The following is an 11,165-nucleotide window of genomic DNA, read 5'->3' as shown; positions in this document are numbered from 1 at the left end:
CAAAACGGCATTCCTTAACGGTTTCCTTAAGGAAGAATTGTATATGATGCAGCCGGAAGGTTTTGTCGATCCTAAGAATGCTGACAAGGTGTGCAAGCTCCAGCGCTCCATCTATGGGTCGGTGCAAGCATCTCGGAGTTAGAACATTCGCTTTCATGAAATGATCAAAGCATTTGGGTTTATGCAGACTTATGAAGAAGCCTGTGTTACAAGAAAGTGAGTGGGAGCTCTGTAGCTGTTAGAGTACGTAATGGGCCTAATGGGCCTGGGCTGGCGGTACAGCCCGTTAGTTTTAGGGTTAATTAGAGATAAGGGTCGCTTGCTTCGGGGTCAAGTAAGCCTTGATTGGGAGTCAAGTAAACCTCTCTATATAAAGAGAGGAGATGTATCAATCTGATCAAGCAAGAATTAAGAAGTAAATCCGTTCCCTCTTGCCTGGCCATGGGCAAAAGGCCCCCGGCTCGCCCTCTCGCGCCCTCCTTCTAGCAGCCACATAACAATTTGGTATCAGATAGCTTCGGTTTGTTCATGTCTTCATCGCCGCCAAGCCCGTCTCTTCCGCTGCCGGTAACCTCGTCGCCTCCGGCGACCACCACGACCGTCGCCCCGCTCCTGCTCGCGCCGGGATCCTTCGTCACGCACTCCCCCGCCGTCCTCACCCTGGAGGAGGTGTCCGGGGTGCTGCGGGACCTAACCCAGGCAGTCCAGGAGATCCGCTTGTTCTTGGCCGGGTCCTATGGGCCGCCCCCGGCTGCGCCGCCCATCGCCGCCCCGCGCCGCCATGGCTGTCGCGCACCAGGTGGCCTTCGCCGCTCTCGCCGGGCTCCTGCAGTAGCCGTTGCAGCTGCCATCCATCGCCACCATCGCCCAGCCCTGGCTGCAGTGGCAGCCGCCGCTCTTGGCGGCCTCCGCCGCACCCGGCGCTCCACCGCAGCAGCCGTTGCAGCTACAACAGCCACCGCCGGTTAGCTCCGCCGCCCAGTATGGGATGCCCTACAATGGGAATGCGACGACCTCGTTCCCATCAGCGCCACCACTATCCCAGGGCGTCCACATCCAGGAGATCAAGTCCCCGCCATTGCCGTCACCGCTTCCATCTTGGATCGCTACCCACCACGTGTCGGTGGCGGTGAGGCTGCAAGCTGCTGCGCGTGGCCTCCTAGCACGTAGGCGTGTGCTGGAGATGCGTGGTCTGTAGCTACCGCTCCTCCAAGTTGCCCTTCGCTGTACAAAGGACCTCGATCTTGTCCACTACGTCGGGGATCTTGGGCATGCGGTTTCCCCCACGTGCGGCGGACATGCTATTTTTCCCATGGGCAGCAACCTCAAAGTCTGTGACATGGGCGGTTGGGGAGGCGCATCCCTCCTCGTCATTCTCCAGCGCAAGCCCTCCACTCTTCCTTGTGCGGTGCAGACCAACAACTGTCCGGCGGGAAGAAGGCAGGGTGTCACCAATAGGAGCGCATTGCGTAGCACCACTGCTTTCTGCCGCCGGCCGCCGCGAGGGAACCTCTGCTGGTCGCTCTTGCGACCACTTCCAGGTGGCCATACACATGCACTCCTTTGGTCCAGGTGGTGTCCATGGGATCCAGGTGGCTGTACACATGCACGTCCGACATGCGGATGGTGTCCACTTTTTGTTGAGGGGTCCAAAATAAAGCGTCCCAGTCCATTTGAGGTTGAGAGTAATAAAACAAGCCAAGATGTAAAAGGCTTGTTTTGGGGTGTTAGGTTTGTGTTGCGTCGAGTCATGGTTATAAGTTGGTTAGGCTGCAGCTCCAGGACAAGCTGCATGTCCAGGTGGGGTGTAGTGTTAGAGTACATAATGGGCCTAATGGGCCTGGGCTGGCGGTATAGCCTGTTAGTCTTAGGGTTAATTAGAGATAAGTGTTGGGGATATAAGTAGTGAGTATAAACTACAGAGACTTGAAGGCCCAGAGCCCAAAGGCGGATTAGGGCCCGTAAACATAAACCGCCATGAGATATGTAACTTGTATTGTAAGATAGGAAAAGGTAGAAACCGAGCCAGACATGTGTATGAGCCGGCCTCGGGATTCTGTAAACCGCCGGGCATCAATCTGTGTATATAAAAGGGATGACCCGACGGCGGTTTAGGAACAAGAAACGACAACTCGAGAGATAGGTAAAGCGGATTCACTCCCTGCTCATCGAGACCCCATCAATTCCACCACAACCGGATCGTAGGCTTTTACCTTCACCGCAAGGGGCCGAACCAGTATAAACTCCCTGTGTCCTTTGTCCGGTTTAACCCCTTTAAGCTAATCTCATTGCGATGGTTCCACGACTAAGTCCTCATACTAGGACATTTGACGTGATAATTCCACGACAGTTGGCACCCACCGTGGTGCTATCGCATGATGGTTTCGAGTTCTTAAAGGGCAACTTCGAAGGGCTCAAGGGATACGCAGTGAGCTGGATGACCAAGAGTCATCGCAGCAAGCTCTATATCGACGACGCAGGCTGGGACCCCGATGCCGGCTCAATCGAGTATGGGTACCGGGCCCCCTGTGGAGGAATTCACGTCTTCATCGGCAAGATCGGCGAACCGGGCCCTGAGCCGGATATCTGCGCCGACCTCATCGTGACGGCTCAGCGTGCAAGCCCTGCCCGGGTTCAGCCTGCCATGAAGCATGCGTTTGTAGGATTCACCCATGGTGCAGATTCTGAACCGGTGTCCGACGGTGAGACGATCGTTTATTCTGATGGCGAATCATCCAGCGGTGAGACCGAGTCACTGTACCAACTGCAAGATGGCTGGATTGGGGGTTGTTCCGATGGCGACAGTATTTCGGACCCCCTTGAACCGCCGAACTGGGTTGCGATCTTCATGGCCGGTACGCAGCCCACATTGCAATGCTCAACTGCAGCAACAATGATTTCCGGAGCGGCGGCCGGGCAGGAGGCCCCGCCCGCCGGCCGACTCAAATTCTGTCCGATTTATTGGACGACTGGACAACATTGTTGACCACAACAGTTACCCTGGATAATCAAGATCAGCATAACGCGGAGGTCATGAAGCTGCGAGATCAGATAGCTCAGGCCAAGGAGGACTTGGCGGCTGAGGAAACCAGGATGGCTGATGAGCGGGCCGCTTTGGATGCTCAGGCGCAACGGATTCAAGCAGAAAATTATCTGCTCATGCTAGATCAGAACGCTTCAAACGACATGTTGAGGAGGAGGCACCGATCTCGTCTACCACTGGTTTATGAAGCAATGAATCTTTTCAGCACACCAAGATCAGGAACCAGTAATCCGGCGGCAGCAAACCGGATCGAAGCACCTGGGATAGGAGCGCCGGATCAGCCACGGGCAATGGACCCGCCTCGTCGGAACCTTGACCCGCCTCAGTACATACCGACACCACCGGGTCACTTCTCCACCCCTTTGGATAACATGATTGCCGCAACATCGCGGTTGGCAGCTATTCCAATGGAGGGCGAGTCTCTAGCGACGGTTGAGACACGACGTGCCAGAGATCTTCTTCAGACAACTATGGTTCAGCAGCAGGCCTATTCATATAGTTGAGATAGAATTCATTCAACCCCTCGCCCGAGCAGGAGTTACATCAGGCACATTGATGAACCGGCTGTGTCAAGCAGTGCGTGGAACCGTGACACCCCTCGAGGGCCTAATCCGGCATGCAGTGGGGCAAAACATTCAGGACGTGGTGGATAATGGTAGAGCGTGTCGAGAAGCCAAGTTAGCAGCACAGCTTACTCCGGTTCGTCCGACGACGTCAGTGGAACGAGGTCTTGCTTTCAACTCTTGGGGGGTGCCGTGTCTCACCCCGGCTCTACGCAACATGCGGCTGCCCAAGGATTTCAAGGGCCCGCGTAAGGTGCCCAATTACACCGCGGATTTACCCCCCGAGTCATGGGTTGAAAGTTATGAGATGGCAATGGAGATGCTGGATGTGGATGAAGCGGCATCTGCGAAGTACTTCACCATGATGCTGGATGGAACGGCTCGCACTTGGCTGAAAAGTTTGCTGGCTAACTCCATTGGGTGATGGGCCGAGTTAAAAGCCCGGTTTATAACAAATTTCAAGGACACGTGTAAGCAACCCATGTCAATTGTGGACCTAGCCGCCTGTGCTCAAGAAGAAGGCGAATCAACAACCCATTGCGTGCGCCAGGTTTCAGAGATCTTGCATTCATCGGACCGCATCAATGCTGATTCGGCAGTCATAACATTGGAGGGCAATTGCCGGTTTAAGCCGCTGAAGTTGAAGTTGGGACGGCTCAAGCTCCACTGCAATGACATGGGAACACTTATGGCATCTCTGGTTAAGTATGCCGATTCTGATAGTACCAAGGATCCCGAGTCCGATGGAGAAGCCAGGGAAGGGAAAGAAGAACAGCAGTGCAAAGGAGCAAAAACATAACCAGGCGGGCCATGGGAACAATGGTAAGCGTAAAGCGGATAGTAATTCAGATTTTGTGGCTGACACCAATGCGCAGGACAATGGCCATCATCGTAAGGGTAGACCACCCCCGTGGAGTGGAGGATCATGTGTCAATCTTAAGCGCCCATTAAATCAGCCTTACCCGAGGCACGGGACGCGAGAGAAGCCAGCTACGCACCTCTGGAAGGATTGCTTTATTATGCGGGAGTTCAAAACCTCGGATATTTTCTGATATGACCATGGACCGTTCGACGGTTCAGGACCTGGGTCTCAAGGGCCGGGTTATGGTGGAGGTAATTCCGGTTCAGGATTTCAAGGTAATCAGGGTGGACATGGCGATCAAGGCAATCCGGGCAACCAAGGTGGTTATAATCAACAAGGAGGTCAGCAGCAACAACAATCAGGATATCAGTATTAAACCGGTAGTGGTGAAGACATGATACTGCCCACTATTAAACTGGCAGTGGTGAAGACATGAGACCTTGCACAGACTAGTGGTGAAGACATGATACTGCCCACTATTAAACCGGCAGTTTTCATGGCTGTTATTTGTTTAAAGCTTATGAAGAGGTTATTTACCAAAGACAGCAGAGGTCATAGCATTGATTTGCCGCTTTAGGCCAGTCAATTCCTCTCTCACCGGATTAAGGGCTGCTTCAGCATCTTCTGCCCGCTTTAGCAAAGTTGCTCTTTTAGTTTCCCAGGTTGCCCATTCACCCTTAAAGCCATCCTTCAGTTGTTCCATGGTTGTTAAAGCGCCGGTCAGCTCTTCCTTAGCCTTGGAGGTTTCTGCTTGCTGGGACTTGATATTTTCTTGAAGGTCGGCGATTTGAGATTCCTTCTTGTTTAGATCAGTCTGCAAGAGACAGTTAATGAGTTGGTAGGGCATCTATGAAGTCCCAAGCACATAACAAGTCATACACTTGGCACTTGGGGGCTAATGCGGATTGCTTTTTATCAACTGACAATTTAAAGTCCAAGCATATAACAAGTTATATACTTGGCACTTGGGGGCTAATGCATATCGAATCTTCATGATAGGAAAGGTACTAGTTCAGCCTAAAGGTATAAATCGGCCCTTGGGGGCTACGCAAGCAAAAATACAATATTATTCTACTACAAGTCCCGGTTCACATCAATTTTATGAACTGGCCCTTGGGGGCTACTGGAGTTGATATTCTACGCCAGTTATATGGAAAGAAAATTTATGCAAGAGGGAGTGATATTTACCTCATACCGTTCCTTCATCAGGCCCACTAAACCGGCTTCATAGTCACGACTTGTGTACAGGCGTTTTAAATATCCAGAATGGATGTCTTGGGTACTAAGACGAGCATAGCTTGATAAATCTGTTTTCCACTTATCCTTATCCATAGCAGAAAATTCTTCCTTGGTAGAATGCTTTGATAAAGCGACATGGTTGCCAGGAGAGGTAAACCGAGTGCCAGTAATAACAACATCATTAGTAGTAGTTTTGGTCGGGCTAGGTGGTTTATCAGTTGTTCTTGTTGGACTTGGTGGATCAACGGCTGGGCTTGGCGGATCAGCAGACTGGCTCGTCGGATTTATATCTGCTGGTTCAACAAAAGTGTCATGTACCTGAGGTACCGGATCATCCAGGATAGTATGAGCATCCGGTTCAAAAGTCTCTGGGGTCGTCTCCGGTCCAGTGACCGGATTATCATCGGTCGTTTTAGTTAGCTTGGCTTTCTTGCTAAGTCTGGCTTTGGCACTAAAAAGAACAAACACAAAGGTTAGTGCAATAAACCAATACAAGGCTTAAAGGGTTAAGTATAATATGCTTAACCAGGAACAGTCTTGAGGGGAGGGATTTGTGTGGCTGATGACTTGTCGGAGGATGAATGGGAGGTTCCCTGATAATTTGAATCAGACGGATTAAGAGGATATCAGAAATAACCCGCCCTGGGATAAACTGTATTAGAAGTACAAGAGACCTCTTGACGGCGTTTGCGAACCAGAGAGTTCAGTAAACCGGAGGAGGTAACCACTTGGCCACTATGTCGGCTTGTGCGGTGAGCTTCATACTGATGTGTCTTCAAAGAAAAGTATCAGATCCGAATAAGCAAGAGGGTGTGAATATTTTACTTTCCGGACTGCTTGACGGAGTTTTGGTACTGGCACATGATTTGAGTCGGAAGATAGAACAATTACCTCTGCATCACCAGCGCGGCTAGCTTCCGCATCATCCTGATAATAATCATTGTCAATGAGGTGTATGAAAAAAGAACTAAGAGAGTCAAGTCCTACCTCTGACTCCAGGTCATCAAGCTCTTCATCATTGGGCAGGTTAGAGGCCTCAATGGTTTTCTTCTTTGCTGGTTTCTTTGTAACCCTGGTCTTGATGCGAGGCACTCTTGCCGGTTTATCCTGCGGCTTCGCCGGTTTATCCTACGATTTCTTTTTCCAGAACGGATCATCATCCTATGCAGATGGACAATAAGTTATAAAGGAATGTTTTAGTGGGGATGGATTAAGATAAAAATAAGGCAATGCTTACAGCTGGTGGTTTGTTGGAAGTACAGAAGGGACTAAGCCCTACTTTGCTACATACAGCCACCGGTTCATCAAGCATTTTCTTGACAGATTCGGTGACTTCATCATCAGTGAGCTAGATGTCAATATGACGCTGAGGGTCTTTCAGATCCCCTGTATATTCACACATTAAACCGGGGCACTGGCTTAAAGCCATAATGCTCCATGAAACCCAGCACTGAACGAAGTTAACGCCTGTCAGACGTTTGCAACAAAAGCTCTGAGTTTTGATAGTTGAGGGGCGTATTTTGATCGTTCCTTGGCAGTTAGTCGCTAAGGAACCGGATGCTCTCTGGTAAGACAGTGTGCACGGTAACCCGGCAGAGGGTTCTCATCAGGTGGAGATGTATCATAGCAGTAAAACCAAGTCTGATTCCAGTCCTTGGGATGACTATGATGCTTGGCGTGAGGGAAGCTGACGTCTTTTTTCTTCTGGATTGAGACCCCGCCCAGCTCAGTGTTAGGTCCGTCTGTGAATTCGATACGGCGGAATAGAAGTAATCCTTGAACAGCTCAACAGTGGGTTTTTCTTGCAGATAAGCCTCACAAAAAACTTGAAAGTTACAAATATTGGACATGGAGTTAGGCCCAATATCTTGAGGGTGGATCTGGAAGCTGGCAAGAACATCACGGAAGAATTTTGAAACAAGCGGGCTAAAACCTCGACCCAGATGGTTAGCAAAAACAACCACTTCTCCATCCTTGGGCTCAGGAGGATTTTCTGGACCGGGAACTCTCCAGTGTATGACTTCCTTCTTTGCTAAAACGCCAGTGGCAACAAACCCAGTTAACTGTTCTTCAGTAACCCGGGAAGGAACCCAATTGCAAGCATAAAATGTCTTGGCCATTTCAACGGAAAGCTGGAAAAGAGGATCAATGCCGGTTTAAGATTCATGACTGACGCAGATAAACCAGCATAAGGACAGAGAGAGAAGAAATTGAAACATATGTACATGATAAACCGGATTTGGACATTGAGGTTGAGTTGGCGGTTTAAGAGAGGGCTCATGGTACCTGGCGGGTTATCATTTTCTAAAGGTTAAACCGCCTACAATGGTGTGGAAGCTACAGATCTGAAAAATTCCTAAGTATTGCACAAACAGGTTTTACAGGTTGGTATAATAGTTTTGGATCCACCGCAGTTCTAAAAAGGAGAAAAATTCCAAAGCCCTAAATGGTGACAGCGGGACAGCTAAAAACCAGATGGGATCTGTTTACTGAAAAAGAGATGCTATGATGAGGAAAAATGGACTATAGTTACGGCCGCACAGGGAGAATATCAAGTTTTATCAAGTTCTGATGTGGCAGCAAAGTACAACTATGAACACCGACAAACACCGAGGAACACCATTGAACATCGAAACCCTAGCAGTAGATCTGGGGTAGAAGGAAATAAAACTTACAAAGGTTGAAGGAGTAGCGGAGAGGCGCCGCGTTTCTCTGGTCGAATTAGGTTGATGCAGTGGCCGTTGTTGGAGCAGAGGCGAAGGTCGACGGCGGCGGCTGTGCTCGAGCACTGAGGCAACGCAAGGAAGAAGATGAGGCGAAGAGGAACGAAAGGGGAAACGAGAAAATGACCCCTGGTCCTATTTATAAAATGAAGGGATAAGCGACAGGCGCGGGAATCGAGGAGCCCAAAAAAGGGATATGTGACAAAGTTATCGCCTTGATTTTCGGAGGCTTATTAATAAAAGGGAAGTATATACGGTTTTAATAAACAGATGACGCCATGGCAGTTTATTACAATCTTGGAAGATGGCATCACGACGGTTTACAAGATTCATGTGAAGATGTCCAAGAAGAAATTTTCTTGAGTATTGAAGATTGACATGAACAGGTTCAAATCAATCTGGGGCCTAATGTTGGGGATATAACTACTGAGTATAAACCGCCCAGGAGGGGCCGGGTTACACTCATAAGGAGTCATCCGTATTGAAGCCCATGAAGATAAGGAGTATGGCACTTTACTACAGAGACTTGAAGGCCCAAAGCCCAAAGGCGGATTAGGGCCCGTAAACATAAACCTCCATGAAATATGTAACTTGTATTGTAAGATAGGAAAAGGTAGAAACCGATCCGAACACGTGTATGAGCCAGCCTTGGGATTCTGTAAACCGCCGGGCGTCAACCTGTGTATATAAAGGGACGACCTGGCGGCGGTTCAGGAACAAGAAACAACAACTTGAGAGATAGGTAAAGCGGATTCTCTCCCTGCTCATCGAGACCCCATCAATTCCACCACAACTGGATGGTAGGCTTTTACCTTCACCGCAAGGGGCCGAACCAGTATAAACTCCCCGTGTCCTCTGTCTGGTTTAACCCCTTTAAGCTAATCTCATTGTTATGGATCCACGACTAAGTCCTCATACTAGGACATCTGACGTGATAATTCCACGACAATAAGGGTCGCTTGCTTAGGGGTCAAGTAAGCCTTCCTTGGGAGTCAAGTAAACCTCTCTATATAAAGAGAGGAGATGTATCAATCTAATCAAGCAAGAATTAAGAAGGAAATCCCTTCCCTCTTGCCTGGCCGTGGGCAAAAGGCCCCCGGACGGCCCTCTCGCGCCCTCCTTCTAGCAGCCACATAACAAAGGCGGCTAGGATTAGGTATACCGGATCCCTTCGGGAAGCCAAGCAAATAATGATTGCTTCTTGCTTGATTAGATTGATACATCTCCTCTCCTTATATGGAGGGGTTTACTTGAATCCTAAGCAAACGACCCTAATAATGATAAGATAATTGGGCTAAGCCCCTAATAACGATAAGATAACTTGGGCCACAACCCGCTGGGCTAAGCCCCTAATATGCCAGTCATAACACTTCTCCCCGCCTGCACAAACAGCTCGTCCTCAAGCTGTAAGGTGGGGAAGCGCTTGCTGAACTCCTCGAGGTGATCAAACAGCGTCAAACACATTCACAATAGCTGGTGCGGCCAGGTTGGCGGCGACGGCGTCCTCCTCAATGTAGTCTGCAACCTCCAGGTAGAAGAGTCGGGGGCAGACGTGGTAGGGCGTGTAGGGCTTGTTGCAGTTGAAGCACCACCCTTGGCGGCGACGCTCAAGTAGCTCAGCCGAGGTAAGCCGGCGGAACGGGCGCACCACGGTTGCAGCGATGGGTGCCGCAGAAGCCTGAGCAGGGCGACCCCGCGCAGGAACCTCCGGCCAGGGTAGCGGCCCGAGACGCTGATGCCTGCTGTATGGCCACCGCGCGACGCTCGAACGCGCGGGCGTAGTACATGGCCGTCTAGAGATCCTGGGGTCCCCGAAGCTCCACGTCCACGCGGATGTGATCCGGAAGTCCACCGACGAAGAGGTCGGCTCGCTGCTGCGCCGTCACGCCCGACGCGTGGCATGCCAGGGCCTGGAAATTGTCGGCGAAGTCCTGAACCGTGGAGATGAAGGAAAGGCGGCCTAGCTCTGCTAGGCGTCTCCCGCGGATCAGTGGCCCAAAATGAAGGAGACAGAGCTCGCGGAAGCGCTCCCAAGGGGGCATGTTGCCCTCATCCTGCTCAAGGGCGAAGTACCAGGTCTGTGCCGCCCCACGGAGGTGGTAGGAGGCGAGCCAGGTACGCTCTGATGCGAGGGTGCGCTGCCCGTGAAAGAATTGGTCGCACTGGTTGAGCCAGTTGAGGGGGTCCTCCTTGTCGTCATAAGTGGCGAAGTCAATTCTAGCGAACCGCGACGGTGTCTGGATCGGGGCACCATGGCCGACTGGCTCGGAGGTGCGAAGCAGTGAGGCTTGGCGGCGCCTGGTCGGAGTACCCCGGGTAGGGCCCTATGGAGCCGGATGGCCCATTGAACTGCAGGGACGGAGTAGGCTATTCCGGAGCCATGGTGTAGATCGGTGGTGGCGAAGACCCGGCCGCCCAAGCCGGTAGTGGCGACGGGGAGGGCGGGAACCGGACCTGTTGTATTGGCAGGCCGGCTGGTATGGTCGATGGTAGTCCGGAGCTGGGCAGAGGTGGTGCCTGGAGCTACAGCGGCTGCTGGCCAGGAGCCGTGGTGGCAGGCAGCGGCCACTGCGGCTAGAGGGGGTCCACGGCTGGGGGCGGCTGCAGGTGCAGCATCAGTGGCGGTGGCCTGCTGGGCTGCCCTGCCTGGAATGGCAGCAGTAGTGGCCCGCTAAGTGCAGGTGCGCCCTGGGACGGCCACAGCAGCGGGGGGTGGCTGTAGGCGGAGGTCGTCG

The sequence above is a fragment of the Triticum aestivum genome, chromosome 7B, assembly GCF_018294505.1.
Source record: "Triticum aestivum cultivar Chinese Spring chromosome 7B, IWGSC CS RefSeq v2.1, whole genome shotgun sequence".
Lineage (NCBI taxonomy): Eukaryota > Viridiplantae > Streptophyta > Magnoliopsida > Poales > Poaceae > Triticum > Triticum aestivum.
Note: the sequence above shows the minus strand (reverse complement) of the source record.